We start from the raw sequence: 18781 nt of genomic DNA on the forward strand, positions 1-18781 counted from the left end.
GGCATGCAATTTTAAACAACTTTCCAATTTACTTTTATCATCAAATTTGCTTTGTTCCCTTGGTGGTATTTTTGAAAAGTTAAACCTAGCTAGTCTCAAACTGATTTCTAAACAGTTGAAAACCGCCTCCTAGCTCAGAGCATTTTGAAAGTTTTTCACAGTTAGACTGTGCTAGTTCACATGTGTCATATAGATAACATTGTGCTCACTCCCGTGAAGTTATTTGGGAGTCTTCACTGATTGACTGCACTGCATGTCTGTCAAAGGCACTTAGATAAGGAGGCTGTCTGCAAAGGCTTAGATACAAGGTAATCACAGAGGTAAAAAGTAAATTAATATAACTGTGTTGGTTATGAAAAAACGGGGAATGGGTAATAAAAGAATTATCTATCTTTTCAAATAAGAACAATTTTGGTGTAGACTGTCCCTTTAATTGCAGTTGCCTGTCTGCCAGCGTGTGTGCCAGGCCCACTTTCCAACTAGTGCCTTGAATCATATTTGTTATAACAGTAGTGTAAATATTTTAAATAAAAACTTTTTTGACTGTGAATCATCAGTCTGCTAGTGCAATTGAATTGCAGTTGCCTGCCTGCCAGCATGTGTGCCAGGCCCACTTGCCAACTAGTGCCACCAATCATATTTGTTATAACAGTATTGTAAATATTTAAAATAAAAACTTGTTTGACTGAGAAACATCAGTCATCTAGTGTAATCTATTTGCAGTTGCCTGCCTGCCAGCGTGTGTGCCAGGCCCACTTGCCAACTAGTGCCACCAATAATATTTGTTATAACAGTATTGTAAATATTAAAATAAAAACTTTTTTGACTGAGAAACATCAGTCATCTAGTGTAATCTAATTGCAGTTGCCTTCCTTCCAGCGTGTGTGTCAGGCCCACTTGCCAACTAGTGCCACCAATCATATTTGTTATAACAGTAGTGTAAATATTTAAAAAAAAAATTTTTTGACTATGAAACATCAGTCTGCTAGTGTAATCTAATTGAAGTTGCCTTCAATGTATCTATCTATCTATCTATCAAATCTATCTATCTCATAGTTGTGCAAATGGACTGTTTGCGGTTGTTTGCGTTGCGTTACACGGGGAGTTTGGTCTGTCACTGTGAAGCGGGCGTAACCCTTACACTACCTGATTGATACAACATCATACCTGATGTTTTAAAGCATGTTATTACAAACAATTTAGGAATGTTATGTGATTTAGGCCCTTTATGGGTTAAAACCAGACTCTGCATCAACTATGTAATTTTCCGTGGGAGTTTTGCCATGGATCCCCCTCCGCCATGCCACAGTCCAGGTGTTAGTCCCCTTGAAACAACTTTTCCATCACTATTGTGGCCAGAAAGAGTCCTTGTGGGTTTTAAAGTTCGCCTGCCTATTGAATTCAATGGCGGTTTGCCCGGTTCGCCGGTTCGCGAACATTTGTGGAAGTTCGCAACATCACTATTTGTCTCACGCTGCAGTCTTTACTGCTCATGACTGCATCTGACAAACATACCTGGCCTTTTATAATATAGGATATACTGTATATTTCTATATACATATATGTGATAATGTTAATGTAAAATAGATATCTATACCTATGCATCTATAGGAATAAATATACTGGTGTAGGTATATATATATATATGTATTTATATATGTATTTACAATAAAAATAACATTTTCCGGTATGTGAAGAACATTGGAATGTGAAAATGAATAATTCCTGTCGGTTTAGTGCGTTTTTAGTTTTCTTTTTAGTTTTTTTTTCTTCCCCACTCTTCGTTGAAGTCTATGCATTAGCGCGGTCACAACCCAGAGGAATTAATTACAACACTAGGCGACTGCCCCTTAAAATTACAACAAGATAAATTGAAGTACTTGGGGATATACATCTCCCCAGACGCCCAGACTGTCTTTCAAGAAAATTACAAAAGCCTGGAAATCGCGCTGATAGCGGATCTATCCAGATGGAAGAACAAGTCCATCTCTTGGCTTGGACGGATAAATGTCGTTAAGATGAACGTGCTACCTAGACTGCTTTACATACTCCAGACAACGCCAATACCCCTCCCAGGGAACTACCTACTAAAACTACAAAACTTAATTGAGCAATACATATGGGGTGGGATCAGACCCAGAGTAGCCAGGAGAACATTGTACCTACCTAGGGATAGAGGAGGACTGGGGGTCCCAAACATACAAACATATAAACAGGCAATCACACTAGGCAGACTGTTGGACTGGTGCTCCAATGATCCCAATAAAGAATGGGTGTGACTGGAGTGTGACATCCTGGACACAAACAATGCAGGCTTGGGCGCCTGGACTCTGGAAAAGAACAGACACACAGCCACAACAAAATACCCCTTGCTGATAGACTTTTACTCAGTGTGGGACAAGGTAATTTGCACCACGACACATATCACGACTAAACACTACCCACTGACCCCCACATATCACAATGCAGCGTTGCCATGGAATTACCCTGACAATAGAACCACCCCCGACACTCCCTTCAAGGACTACACCATCATGACACTGACTGATGGACATAAGCTTAAGACACACGCAGCTATCTCTGAGGAACTACCCAACCTGATGTTGAACTGGTACTCACACGCGCAGCTAAATCACTACCTCATGACACACAAATACAGATCCTGCTTCACTTGACCACCTACCACATTTGAAACCTTATGCTTGAAAGACACACCAACAGCCCACGCAATCTCACTACTCTACAAACTTCTACTGGTAGATGACGCCCAGACAACCCCCTCATATACAAAAGCATGGGAAAGGGAGTGGCAGACTGAGATAGGATATGAGGACTGGCAGAATGCTTTCTTGGTGACAAAAACATCCTCAATATCCATGAGAGTTCAAGAATCCAGCGTTAAATGCCTGTCGAGGTGGTACCTCACACCCAGCAGGCTGCAAAAAATTTACAAACAGGCCTCCGGCAAATGCTGGAGAGATTGTGGAGAAACAGGGACACCTACACACATATGGTGGGACTGCCCCAAGCTAGACGAATACTGGGTTGAAATTCTCAGTCACATGGAATTAGTCTTAGGGAAACCCTTACAAAATAGTCCAAAAACATTACTATACCTATCTCTGCCCAAATTGCCCTGCAAAGCGAGCAGGGCCTTACTATTGCTCATGCTGAATGGAGCAAAACTATTGATCCCAAATCATTGGAAGTCTAGAATCACGCCAACCTTTAAAGAATAGCAGGAACAGGTAGACACCTCACAAGAGCTGCTGGTGCAACGCTGCCCCCTGCTGACTCGCGGCCAATCGGCCGCCAGCAGGGAGGTGTCAATCAACCCGATCGTATTCGATCGGGTTGATTTCCGGCGATTTCTGTCCGCCTGCTCAGAGCAGGCGGACAGGGTTATGGAGCAGCGGTCTTTAGACCGCTGCTTCATAACTTGTGTTTCTGGCGAGTCTGAAGACTCGCCAGAAACACGGCCCTTCAAGCTCCATACGGAGCTTGATAAATGGACCTGCATGAACCTCCCCTACCGCACTCTGCGGACAGGTTCCCTGTACACCCCCCTCTTTTTTCCCTTTCTTTTTCCCTTCTTCCCCTCCCACCCTCCAGCAATCTAGATTCATTGTTGCATAGCAGGACTGGCCGCAGAGCGCCAGAGATAGTGCACCAATGGACTCCTCGACTTTCAACATGCAAGTGCACTTAGAACCATGCTCTGAACCCCCAGAACATTAACTTTACTTGCCTCATGAGCAATTTGCAACTTACCATGCTTAAAGGGGATAAGGGAGGAACGATCTTTTTGTTAGTATCACACACCACAATTTGTAATGCAACGTTTCAATGATTTTGTATTTGTATTTTCTATGGAAAAACTGAAAAGCTTGTAACTGTTTGAACACCTTTTAATAAAGCTCTTTTGAAAAAAATAAAAAATAAATAATAAATGTAACTAAACGTAATCTATATTTTTTATTTAATGATTCAAATAGAGTATTCAATTTTAAATAACTTTTCAAATTATTTCTCTTATCTATTTTATTTTAATTCTCTTTGTATTCTTTGTAGAAAAGTATAACTCTGTAGGCTTAGAAGCTGCTGATTGGTCATTGGCATTTAACTAGCTTCCAGTAGTGCTTTAACAAAGGATATGAAGAGATTGATGCAAATTAGATAATAGAAGTAATATGGAACGTTGTTTAAAATTGTATGATCTATCTAAATCATGAAAGAAACTGTTTTATGTCCATTTAATACATTCAATAGATTTTCAAGTTTTTATCTGTTTCTTTTAACAAACATTGATCTAATAAACAACAAACCTTTGTCACTAGAGGATATGTTTAATGTCTGTATAAGTATTTCACATTGATTGTTAACCCTTAAAGGGACAGTCTACACCAGAATTTTTATTGTTTTAGATAGATAATCCCTTTATTACCCATTTCCCAGTTTTGCATAACCAACACAGTTATAATAATATACTTTTAACCTCTGTGATTATCTTGTATCTAAGCCTCTGCAAACTGCCCCTTTTTTCAGTTCTTTTGACAGACTTGCAGTCTAGCCAATCAGTGCCTGCTCCCAGATTACTTCACGTGCACGAGCCTCTAATGGTGAAAAACTGTTAAAATGCAATCTGAAAGAGGTGGGCTTCAAGGTCTAAGAAATTAGCATATGAACCTCCTAGGATAAGCTTTCAACTAAGAATACCAAGAGAACAAAGCAAAATTAGTGATACAAGTAAATTGGAAAATTGTTTAAAAGTACATGCTCTATCTGAATCATGAAAGTTTATTTTGGCCTAGACTGTCCCTTTAAAGCTTATAAAATGACCAACACAAGAGGGTGAAATAAATATACATTCATGTAGCATAATAGTAAAATATTTATTTCTAAAATATTTCCTTGAAATTTAATTATCTTCTATTGCTATATCAAATATAAAGAAAATTATAGTGTACAACTGTAAAATAATTACATCCAAAAATCAAAAAAATATTATGGGCCAGATTACAAGTGGCGCATTCATTTCACGATAGTCGGGTTACCTTCGTAATACCTTCGTATTACAAGTTTAAAAAAACTTATTTTGCTCTAGCGGTAACCCGAATTAGCGTGAAAAAACTAACTTAATTTTCCACGTGCGCGTGCATATATTCCCCCATAGAAATCAATGGAGAGAAAAAAGTTGGAAAGATCTCGCAAACTTCATTGCATTTTCACATTCCCAATAGAAATTAATGGAGAGAAAAAATTGTTAAAAAAAATCCCCATTGCGCAAACAACATAGCATATTTGCATTAGTTATATGCAAAAAACAGCTCTCTAACCCTCTTGCCTCTCACTAGGTGCAGCTATCTTAGGTACTGGCAGTGTATTGATTTTTTTAAATTAATGAAATAATAAAAAAAAAAAATCTGTACTTCAGAAGCCCCTTCACCCTCCCCTATCCAAGTAATCACACTGTAGGGTTCCCTCTAAAAAAACATTTGCCGTAGGGTAGTAAATCCCTACCTCCTAGTAAAATCTTTTCCGATCTTAGGGAACCTGCCCCCCCTCCGGCGATGGGCCACCCACCCGCCTCCCTCCTTACACACTTTTTTACCTGTAGCTTTGAAACATTTGTTTAAATAAAATGAATGGAAATATTTAACAAATATTTAGTATTTGTTTTGTTTAAAAATAAATGAATACCAAAAAAACACGGGTAATGAATATTAAGGGAAACTCATTTCCCCGAATATTTGTTCCTAAAAAATTGCCCTTGCACACATAATATAAACATCAACAAATTTCAATGAAACTATAAGTTCTTAAGATTATAGTAACTAATTTTGTAGGAGTTTTGGCCATAGACAGTTAGGAATACTCACTCTTACTTCTAATGAATTAAACTGTATGGTGGGGTGACTTTTTTGTATATTAATGAAATATCTTCTCATCACATGAAGACGTGGGATAGTTTTAAACATTTGTATCACCTCATTTCCTTTGTTTTTAACTTCATTTGTTTTTAATTTTGACATTACAATATAGTAAAATATTTTTGCAAAATCACTTTTTCGCATTTCATGTTTTAATTTCATTCTCTTTGTTTTACTGATTCCTTTTTTGGCCTCCACTGGATTTTTAGATTAATTAGACAGCATTAACCTTTTGAACACCCATTTTATGTTTGGTTAAAACAACTTTTAACTATTAACCTTTAACTATGAAATTTGTGCTCAATTTAAATTTGATCATCAGAATGTTCCTTTAAGATTGCAGTTAAGAAAATGCATATAAATGACTGTATCTGCATCTGGATTTTCACCTTCCCATCAGATGCTCGGTTGTCATTTCTTTGGGGTTTGCTTTATGCGCTCTATATTATCAGTCTAGTATAATGTACTGGTACTAAGGTAAATGACATACGGTCTATTACAGAAATATATAAATATTATTTTAGATACTGTAATATATATAAATATATATTCTATGTGTTATTTTGATTTTTTTACAGTTTCTATAATAATATTTAATATCTATTATTAAGATTTTATATGTAATATTTCAATAACGCGTTTTGATAACTACGTTTTCTAAGCATTAGACCTAAATCATAAAACACAAATTGCGTTATTGGTTCATTTTTTATTATTAAACTAGTCCTAAAGCCGGTGTACACGGCAAAAATCCCCATCCACTTGGATCCTCCCTCCCTCCTTTCCCTTCACTGCCACTTTCAACTTGCAGCCCCCCCCCCGTGCCCCCCCCCCCCAACTGACTGATCCTTCCTTATGGCCAGGTATGTTTGTTTCTAGTGATGTCGCGAACTGTTCGCTGGAGAACAGTTCCCCGCGAACATAGCTTGTTCGCGTTCGCCGCCGCGGGCTATCATATGCAATGTTCGATCCGCCCCCTATGTGTCATCATTGAGGAAACTTTGACCCTGTATCTCACAGCCTTCTGACACATTTGAGCCAATCAGCAGCAGACACTCCCTCACAGACCCTCCCAGCTCCTTGGCAGCAGCCATTTTAGATTCATTACGATCTTGTTTTCTTAGTGAGAGGAGCTTTAGTGTTCCTGCTGCTGACATTATATGGAAATAGATAGCTAGGCTAGTGTATTTAGTGTCCACTACAATCCTGAAGGACTCATCTAATCTCTGCTGTAAGGACAGCACCCCAAAAAGCCCTTTTTAGGGCTGTAACTTCAGTCGTTTTTTTTTTTTTATTTGTAATTTTATTTGCATTTGCCTGGCTTTCAGCCTTTCGGTGAGGCTCACAGCATATACTGTGATTAGTGCCACCACTGATATCTGCTTAACATTAGTGTAAATTTAACCAACAAAACTTTTAAATCATTTTGCTAGTGTAATCTAATTTCATTTTCTATCAGGCCTGTGTGTCAGGCTTACACAGCATATACTGTGGTTAATTGCTGTGCCAGCCACCACTCATATCTGCTTAACATTATTGCAAATTTAAAAAAAAAACCTTTTAAATCATTTTGCTAGTGTAATCTAATTTCATTTTCCATCAGGCCTGTGTGTCAGGCCTGTGTGTCAGGCACCACTTATATCTGGTGTAACATTAGTGTAATTTTTTAAAAAAAAATTTTTTTTACATCAGTCCTCTTCTAGTGTTATTTCATTTTAGTTGCCAGGCCAGCCTGGCTGCCATTAGTGCCAGCCTGTGTGTCAGGCTGCGAGCATATACTGTGCCTACTTCCATCCTCAGTGCCAGTCCACCACTCCTATCTGGTGTAACATTAGTTTAAATGTTGTAAAAAAAAACTTTTACATCAGTCTTCTAGTGTTATTTAATTTTAGTTGCCAGGCCAGCCTGCCACTAGTGCCATCCTGTGTTTCAGGCTGCCAGCACATACTGTGCCTACTTCTATCCTGAGTGCCATCACTCCTATCTGTAGTAACATTAGTGTAACTTTTTAAAAAAAAACTTTTACATCAGTCTGCTATTGTTATTTAATTGCAGTTGCCTGTCTGCCAGCGTGTGTGCCAGGCCCACTTTCCAACTAGTGCCATGAATCATATTTGTTATAACAGTAGTGTAAATATTTTAAATAAAAACTTTTTTGACTGTGAATCATCAGTCTGCTAGTGCAATTGAATTGCAGTTGCCTGCCTGCCAGCGTGTGTGCCAGGCCCACTTGCCAACTAGTACCACCAATCATATTTGTTATAACAGTATTGTAAATATTTAAAATAAAAACTTGTTTGACTGAGAAACATCAGTCATCTAGTGTAATCTATTTGCAGTTGCCGGCCTGCCAGCGTGTGTGCCAGGCCCACTTGCCAACTAGTGCCACCAATAATATTTGTTATAACAGTATTGTAAATATTAAAATAAAAACTTTTTTGACTGAGAAACATCAGTCATCTAGTGTAATCTAATTGCAGTTGCCTTCCTCCCAGCGTGTGTGTCAGGCCCACTTGCCAACTAGTGCCACCAATCATATTTGTTATAACAGTAGTGTAAATATTTATAAAAAAATATTTTTTGACTGTGAAACATCAGTCTGCTAGTGTAATCTAATTGAAGTTGCCTTCAATGTATCTATCTATCTATCTATCTATCTATCTATCTATCTATCTATCAAATCTATCTATCTCGTGGTTGTGGAAATGGACTGTTTGCGGTTGTTTGCGGTGCGTTACACGGGGAGTTTCGTCTGTTACTGTGAAGCGGGCGCAACCCTTACACTACCTGATTGATACAACATCATACCTGATGTTTTAAAGCACGTTATTACAAACAATTTAGGAATGTTATGTGATTTAGGCCCTTTATGGGTTAAAACCAGACTCTGCATCAACTATGTAATTTTCCGTGGGAGTTTTGCCATGGATCCCCCTCCGCCATGCCACAGTCCAGGTGTTAGTCCCCTTGAAACAACTTTTCCATCACTATTGTGGCCAGAAAGAGTCCTTGTGGGTTTTAAAGTTCGCCTGCCTATTGAAGTCAATGGCGGTTTGCCCGGTTCGCCGGTTCGCGATCATTTGCGGAAGTTCGCAACATCACTATTTGTCTCACGCTGCAGTCTTTACTGCTCATGACTGCATCTGACAAACATACCTGGCCTTTTATAATATAGGATATACTGTATATTTCTACAGGGAGTGCAGAATTATTAGGCAAGTTGTATTTTTGAGGATTAATTTTATTATTGAACAACAACCATGTTCTCAATGAACCCAAAAAACTCATTAATATCAAAGCTGAATATTTTTGGAAGTAGTTTTTAGTTTGTTTTTAGTTTTAGCTATTTTAGGGGGATATCTGTGTGTGCAGGTGACTATTACTGTGCATAATTATTAGGCAACTTAACAAAAAACAAATATATACCCATTTCAATTATTTATTTTTACCAGTGAAACCAATATAACATCTCAACATTCACAAATATACATTTCTGACATTCAAAAACAAACAAAAAAACAAATCAGTGACCAATATAGCCACCTTTCTTTGCAAGGACACTCAAAAGCCTGCCATCCATGGATTCTGTCAGTGTTTTGATCTGTTCACCATCAACATTGCGTGCAGCAGCAACCACAGCCTCCCAGACACTGTTCAGAGAGGTGTACTGTTTTCCCTCCTTGTAAATCTCACATTTGATAATGGACCACAGGTTCTCAATGGGGTTCAGATCAGGTGAACAAGGAGGCCATGTCATTAGATTTTCTTCTTTTATACCCTTTCTTGCCAGCCACGCTGTGGAGTACTTGGACGCGTGTGATTGAGCATTGTCCTGCATGAAAATCATGTTTTTCTTGAAGGATGCAGACTTCTTCCTGTACCACTGCTTGAAGAAGGTGTCTTCCAGAAACTGGCAGTAGGACTGGGAGTTGAGCTTGACTCCATCCTCAACCCGAAAAGGCCCCACAAGCTCATCTTTGATGATACCAGCCCAAACCAGTACTCCACCTCTACCTTGCTGGCGTCTGAGTCGGACTGGAGCTCTCTGCCCTTTACCAATCCAGCCACGGGCCCATCCATCTGGCCCATCAAGACTCACTCTCATTTCATCAGTCCATAAAACCTTAGAAAAATCAGTCATGAGATATTTCTTGGCCCAGTCTTGACGTTTCAGCTTGTGTGTCTTGTTCATTGGTGGTCGTCTTTCAGCCTTTCTTACCTTGGCCATGTCTCTGAGTATTGCACACCTTGTGCTTTTGGGCACTCCAGTGATGTTGCAGCTCTGAAATATGGCCAAACTGGTGGCAAGTGGCATCTTGGCAGCTGCACGCTTGACTTTTCTCAGTTCATGGGCAGTTATTTTGCGCCTTGGTTTTTCCACACGCTTCTTGCGACCCTGTTGACTATTTTGAATGAAACGCTTGATTGTTCGATGATCACGCTTCAGAAGCTTTGCAATTTTAAGAGTGCTGCATCCCTCTGCAAGATATCTCACTATTTTTGACTTTTCTGAGCCTGTCAAGTCCTTCTTTTGACCCATTTTGCCAAAGGAAAGGAAGTTGCCTAATAATTATGCACACCTGACATAGGGTGTTGATGTCATTAGACCACACCCCTTCTCATTACAGAGATGCACATCACCTAATATGCTTAATTGGTAGTAGGCTTTCGAGCCTATACAGCTTGGAGTAAGACAACATGCATAAAGAGGATGATGTGGTCAAAATACTCATTTGCCTAATAATTCTGCACTCCCTGTATATACATATATGTGATAATGTTAATGTAAAATAGATATCTATACCTATGCATCTATAGGAATAAATATACTGGTGTAGGTATATATATATATATGTATTTATATATGTATTTACAATAAAAATAACATTTTCCGGTATGTGAAGAACATTGGAATGTGAAAATGAATAATTCCTGTCGGTTTAGCGCGTTTTTAGTTTTCTTTTTAGTTTTTTTTTCTTCCCCACTCTTCGTTGAAGTCTATGCATTAGCGCGGTCACTATTACCAAAGTTAGTGTATTGGAATCCGCTCACGCACAACATTTTTGCTTTCAACTTATAATACGCACGCTACCCAACGCGCACAAAAAAACTAACTTCTATAGAATTTTATGCCACTTGTAATCTAGCCCATTTTTTTGTGCATTTTTTTTATATAAATCTAGATTATATTTTGTTTGATTCACAACTCTTAGAAACTATTATCACATTTGTAAACAAGATAATTAAAAAATATGTTCTTCTTAACCAAGTGAATTATTTTTTAATGTATTTCATGTAGTTGGATGAAATATCTCCATGAGTCCTAGGCCTCTTTAATACATAAATGTTTTAAATTTGACCTGTTTTACACCCTCTACCTTTGGAATTGTGTTTAGGAGTTGGTCAGTGGCTCCTTACAGCCTGCACCCTTTACATAAACTCCTCTGCTGGACTAGTGTTGTTTTGGTTTACACCTTCTTGTGCCACATTTGTTTTCTATCATTTTTTCCCCCCAAAATGCTCCTCTTAGCTGGCTTGTGTATTACTTTTTATATATCCTCCAAATACTTCCATAGGATCACTATTCACTTTTTTCCTTAAAAGGCCAGACTAGTCCTGAATTTTTGTTTTAAAAGATAGATAATCCCTTTATTATGCATTCTGCAGTTTTGCATAACCAATACGGTTATATTAATATACTTTTTACCTCTTTGATTACCTTGTCTCTAAACCTCTGCAGACTGCCCCTAGTTCTTTTGAAAGACTTGTATTTTAGCAAATCAGTACCCTCTTATAAGTAACTCCACGGAAGTGAGCACAATGTTTTCTATATGGCACACATGAACTAGTGCTGTCTAGCAGTGTTAATTTTGACAGCAAATTTCAATTTAGGCTTAGTCATAGTCTTTTGACTAAAATGCAATTTTAATTTTAGTCGAATTTTAGTCATCTGAATTGTTTTAGTTTTAGTCTAGTTTTAGTCGGCTTAATCTCCAGTAGATTTTAGTCAACAAAATATCCAGTAGATTTTAGTTGACTAAAATCTAAGGGGTTTAGTTAAAGTTTAATGCATTATTTAAGCATTTCTCTATAATTTCCACACTCATTTTATACTGTTATAACCTGTTATTATTTATGGTATTGAGGTTTAAACGTGCAATACAGACACAGATTTTGCCGTTGTGATATATAACGTCTTTATTAAACTTAAAATGAAATAAAACCAAGTTTCATAAACAAACAGAAGTGCAATTTTAAAATATAAAAAAACAAACTGTAAACTTGACCTTTAAAGTCGTCAATTTCCGGCCGCTAAAATTACCCATCTACAATCCCCACTTAACCTAAATAAATAAGACGCAAACACATATCATTGTCATTAAATAACAATAATCTTTAGATATTAATACAGCTGGCCCTCGGTTTACAATGGTTCAATTTGCACCGTTTCAGAATAACAACCTTTTTTCCAGTCATGTGACTGCTATTGAAAAGCATTGAGAAGCAGTGCATTGATTAAAATAGCCAGTAAGTAGAGCTGTCCGCTTGTGTTGCAGCAAAGATATGCAAGTGAAGCAAGCTGAAAATAATTAGTTTAACCAGACCCGAGCAATCGAGCAGATTTCAGAGGAACAAGATCTTCCTGTCTATAAATCAGTCCAGATTGGAATGCATAGAAAGAACTGTTTGCAGAAAAATGCAAGTAAAGTCTGTGTTGCGTGATTATTTTATTAGGTTTATAATGCTGTTTATCAAATGTTTTTGTTCATTTAACTTAGTTTAATTATATAATCTGTATTGTGTAATTATTTTTTAGGTTTATAATGCTGTTCAGCATTTAAAGTCTTCATTTCAAAGCTTTACAAATAATGTATTAGGTGTTACTCATGACAATTTTGAGAGGGGTCTGGAACCTAACTCCCTCACTTCCCATTGACTTACATTATAAACTGTGTTTCAATTTACAACAGTTTCGATTTACAACTATTCCTTCTGGAACCTAACCCCAGCGTAAACTGAGGGCTACCTGTAAATATTAATAAATATAACTTCTCAACCGAACATACATAATGTTCTTAAATAACATGAACATTAACAGATACTGAAAATTCCCCACAGCGGTGCTAGTTTCCAAACCAATAAGAAACATGGCCGTCATTCAAAAACTGGGCTCAACTAAATACTCGTTGAGTCCGTAAGCATCCACTTTAATAGGGAACCACTTGTCCCTATAATAAACCAGTTGCCCGCTCACCCCATGGAGAGGCAACTTATTCACAACCCCCAATTCACTTGGTCATATTCCTTATATTATTTGTCTGAGAACTAGCACCCCCGCCACAGACTGGTCTGACCAATCAGCCCAGTCCCACCAAACCCAAAGTTTTTCCCAAAGCTTCTTTGAGATCAAACAAAAATAGCTGCAGGCCAAATTGGTTGAAATGAACCCCATCCTTTAAATAAAATTCCTCAGAACCCTCAATCTCAAAATCTGGGTGGAAAGCCACCCCACCCCCAAGCCTCCTAACAAATGAACTAATTAATTTATTAACCTTTTTTCGACTCCTCTCAAGCCTCTCATAATCCCGGGCCGACCTCCACACCAAACAAGGTGTTATTTGTGACCAAATAATTTTTAATTTAGGATGAAGATTGCTAATTTTGCCCAAATCCCTCTTAATTCTTCTAACTAATTATTTCTGAGAAATGAAACCCAAATCATTTCCCCCCAAATGCAAAACCAAAACCTCAGGGTGAGGAAAAACATTACAATAATCAGTGAACAATGGAAACAAGTGCTCCCAACACATACCCCTAATCCCAAACCACTTAACTTCCCATTGCCCAACTCGACCAGGCCGCCCATTCTCTTACTGGCCTCAGCATTTGCCCAATAAATAAAAGAGTGCCCCATCATCCATACGATCCTCACACCTGAAAATAAAAATAAAAGAAAAAACACTCAGAATGTCAATTGATAGGACCAAACACCCCAACCCCTCTTAAACTCTCAATTCAGGCCTCACATAAGATTTGTAACAATTGGATCCCCATCTCCCAATCTTCTTAACTACATCCTCCCTCAACCCAAGTATAGAAGCCTCCATTGCCGCCCCTATACGAAAGGAATGAGACCCAAACTCCAAAGGATTAAAACCTAACATCCCTACTGACCCTTTTAAAATAGCCCTGAACTGATATTGGGACAAGTAGGAACCATCTGAATGGATTAACAAAGGGCCACCTTGGGGAGGCCGTATGACCCCATAATGTGACAACACCTGACATGGACAAACTACTGACCCACTAGGGAACAACACTATATTCTTCCCCTTCCCATAAACATCAGTTTTACAGCCCCTCAATAAAATTTCAACCCTTTGCTCCCCCCATAGCACATCCTCCCTCTGTAGGCCCCCAGAAACCATTTTACTTGGGCTCACTAACTCCGATATTCGAAAGGCCCTGAAAAAGGCTAAAACGAAGGCCGTATGAAATAAGGTTATTTCAAATGTTGAGGAACAAATATTGGGCAACACTCCCTAAATTTTTTCAAGTGACGCAAATGTAATGGGCCTCCACTTATCTACATTCTTAACCTTCTTTTTTAGGCCCTTAAGTACCTGTCAGACCCAAAAAACTTTCGTCACATCACACATACCCAATAATCTAAATCTAAAAGCTAAAGCAGCCAATCTCTTATCCATACTGGATGCTGACAAACCCAAAACCCCCCAATACCGCAACCATTCCAACAAACAACCAGTAACATCATCAATTCCCTCCCTAATTTCAGCCTGTTTTAACCAATTTTCCCATTCCCTCCAAACTGTTACATAAGCAGACCAAGTACCTGGGGCCAAAGAACTCTTTACTAACTCAGCAAGTCCTCCTCCCCAAGCTTCCACAATTGATCTGGAAAAATCGTTCCCACTGCGTCCGTCTGAGGTGCCAGCTCCCGAAAACGGCTCCACTGTGAACGAGATAAAGCATCTGCTATCAGATAACACTTCCCAGGAATGTGTTTGGCCCTAACCAAAACATTCATACGCAGACATTTTAAAACTAACACCCTCAGTAAACGCAAAACCGTCAGGGATGAAAACAACAACATGTTAACAGCAGAAACCACACCCATATTATTCGTGTGGAATAATATAGATTTGTTCCCCAAATCCCCTTCCCATACAAAAAAGGCTACCAATATAGGAAACAGCTCAAGAAACCCCAAGTTCCGAATCAAATCCCGACCAACCCAGGCCTGTGGCCAAACAGCCACACACCAATGTACCTGAAAATATGCTCCAAAACCAATACCACCCGCCGCATCAGTCACTAGATCTAAATCCTTAAGGAACCCCAACCACACTCGCAAATCATCTTTATGCCCTTTCTTTACCCTAACAAAATGATGCGACTTAAGTACGACCGCTGTGGCCAAAGACGTTCTCTTAGAAAATACTCTTCCAATGGGAATGATTCTACAGGCAAAATTCAATTTTCCCAAAAGTGATTGCATCTCACGCAGAGTCACCTTACGAACTCCAAGAAACCGCCGGATCATGCCCAACAAATCCACAATCTTTTCCCTCGGCAACCTACATTCCATTTTTGCTGAGTCAATTGTAATCCCCAAAAAATTGAGGGCCGTGACTGGACCCTCAGATTTTTCCATTGCAATGGGAACCCCAAACGCCACCAAATAAAAACAATCCCTCAACTTCAAACAAATATCCGATTCAGCAGGACCCACAAAAAGAAAGTCATCAAGATAATGTACTATAGATGAAAATCCCGACTTGACCTTCACTACCCACTCAAGGAAAGAACTGAAACCCTCAAACAAAGAGCAAGATATGGAACACCCAATAGGGAGACAAAGGTCCACATAATAAGCTCCCTCAAAACAACAACCTAATAAATAATGGGAAGAAGGATGGACCGGCAGCAATCAAAAAGCTGCTTCAATATCAACTTTTGCCAACCAGGCAAAACAGCCCGCCTCTTTAACCATCTTGACAGCCAGGTCAAAAGATGTATAGGATACTGAAGACAATTCCTCCGGAATGCCATCATTCACTGACCACCCTTTTGGGAAAGAATAGTGATGTATAAGTCTGAATTTCCCCGGATCCTTCTTAGGAACCACACCCAAAGGAGAAATGCGCAAATGAGGAATTGGTGGGACTCCAAAAGGACCCGCCATACGCACCAACGACACTTCCTTCTCCAGTTTCCCCTTAACAACCTCCGGCCATTCCCTAGCTGACTTCAGTATACCTCTATAGTGGACTACACCCCCTGAGGATGGGATTTTAAAACCGTATTCAAAACCATGCCACAATAACAGGGCCTTTTCATTACAACCCTTCTGCTTAGCGTAAAGTACAAGCCACCGCTCCATCCCGCTTACTCTCACCGTCGTTGATCCCTTTGTCAGGCAATTCTGAAACTCCGCCCATTTTGTTCTTCCTGAAATACTTGGAGTACGGATGTGCTCCCCCACACCCTGAACACTCATGTCTGAATTTACAAGTCGATCCCCATTTGCATCCTTTCTCATTGAAAGTGAAGCAGAAACCCTTTTTAACTGCTGCCGACGACCCGCTCTGGAGCGACCCGCCGGCTCCCCCACGAAAAGGCTGCGAGGACCGCAATGGTGTCATTATCTTAAGCCATAGGCCCATGTCCCGATCATCCCATTTCATCTCAGGCTTAACCGACAAACGTTGACGGAACTGCTCGTCGTAAGCCCACCACGCCATACCCCCATAAGTCCATTGAGCAGCTGCAATTTCATCTAAATAGCAAAATAAGGCAGCTCCCTGTTCTGGAAACTTACCAGCTAACACACTGGCATAAATAAAAAAACGCTTGAAACCAATTGGTAAACGTTTTTGGTAATTTTCTGTACCGCTTTTTTCTCTCTTCCTTTTTAGACGCATCCTTTTTTGAATCCTCAGGGATTTCAAAGGACTGGTCAAGCGGTAAGAGTGAAAATAATTCAATACATTTCCATTTCCAAATCTTTTCCCTCAACTCCACCAACAGGTGCATGCCCAAAGGACCAATAGAACACAGACAAGACCTGGACAAGCCTGTATCAGCAATTTTAAGCTCCGGACCCCGGGACCCCTTACTTTCAATGTTAACGGTTTTTGAATGAGATAACTCAGCTGCCTGCATCTGAATTGTCTCCCCTTTACCTTGACCCACCTCTAAAGGTCCACCCACTGTCACATTTGTCATAGTAATCCCAGGAGAAACCCAAGAACTGGCAACTCCTCCTGCTCCCTTAGCGCTATTCCCTTCTAACTTAGCTAACAAATCCCTTAAACCCGCTACCACAGTAACTGCTATAGAATCCACATTCCCCCAACTTTTTCAACCCCAACATTCAAAACCCCAGAAACAGCCTCCCCCGTACCTGTTATAGGATCCCGTGTAGCCTGGGACTGATCCATTTGAGATGCAGCCGTAGCCTTCTCTTTAATCTGGAACCCAGTATTCCTAGGTTCCGTACCAGTTGTTTCCTGTTGATTTCCCTCAGCCTGCAAAACAGAAACATGTGACAAACCCCCCAATGGCGCCCATAACCCGACCCCCTTTTTAGCCGTAGACATACCTAGAACACTATCAGCCACTATTATTCTCCCTCTCTTAGAAGCAGTAACCCCAAACCCTGCTAAATTTGAATCTCTTGCGCTGTCTACCCCTACTGTGTATTCTCCCACCCCTTGCCCTATCTGGCCATTGTACAGAAACACCAGAACTTTTAAAAACAGTACTGTGACCCCTTCCCACATCCCCCTGTGACCAGAATCAAAAACACTGGCCGTACTCACCGCTGTTCTTTCTCCCCTTAAATCAGAACGTCCTGGCATAGGAACGCTGTCCTCTATATCCAGCATTATATTATCCGTCCACGAATCTCGCAGGCCATAAGCTTCCCCGCTCAGACCGTCTTCACCCACCACAAGAAAACCAGAAGGAGTCTCTGGCCGTGACCCAATTACGTTCTTTTCTGAAATATAAGCATTATTAGAAGCAGGCAAATGTTCCCCCACATCAAAAATCCCTCCCTTCAAATTCCTCCCCTCACCCCTCAAAACTGGATCACCAGATGACCTGACTGGAATCCTGGACCGACTAGGAGGACCAACCGCCCGGGGAGAAGGAGGTATAATATCCTCCCCAGACGAATCCAAATATAAGGTTAAATCCTCCCCGCTTGTAACAGTCTCCCCTTCAGATTGGTCCCCGTTTTTTTCTTCACTCATAAATCTCTTTTCTATAACATGCAACATATGACTCTCTAAACTAGCACTAGGCCTCACAACCTGGGCCGTCTTTACCGCATTGTGCACTTGCACTTCTACTACATGCAACATCCCTAAAGGGCCTTGCTCCCTTGCTTCGCTTACACCCCCAACTCTCTGCACATTTTTAGTCATTATTTTTCCCGGCCTCGAAGGGCTGTCAACTTTAGAAGCCTGCTTTTTTCTCTTACTAGGCCCTTTTTGGCCGTAAATGGCCGTCTTACCCTGAACCATCGTAGGACCAGCCTGCCCAGGGAGGATCTCCTCCTCCGGTTCAATGACATCACTGCTGACTGATACACAAGGCTGCTTAGTCCCCGCTTCAACTTGTCGACTCACGGAACTGGAACTTCCTTTCTGCTTCGACGCCGACTTGACACCTGGGCTTGGACTGGCTCTCCTGCGGCCACTGGAACTGTCCGCGACATCCGGATCCGACCTCACCGGTGGCCTGGAACGTCTAACCGGCCTAGGCGACGATACCGCCTTCATCTCCGTATCACCAGTATCCGGGACCAGCAAAGAACGGAG

Source organism: Bombina bombina, chromosome 1 (assembly GCF_027579735.1).
Source record: "Bombina bombina isolate aBomBom1 chromosome 1, aBomBom1.pri, whole genome shotgun sequence".
NCBI classification, from domain to species: Eukaryota; Metazoa; Chordata; class Amphibia; order Anura; family Bombinatoridae; genus Bombina; species Bombina bombina.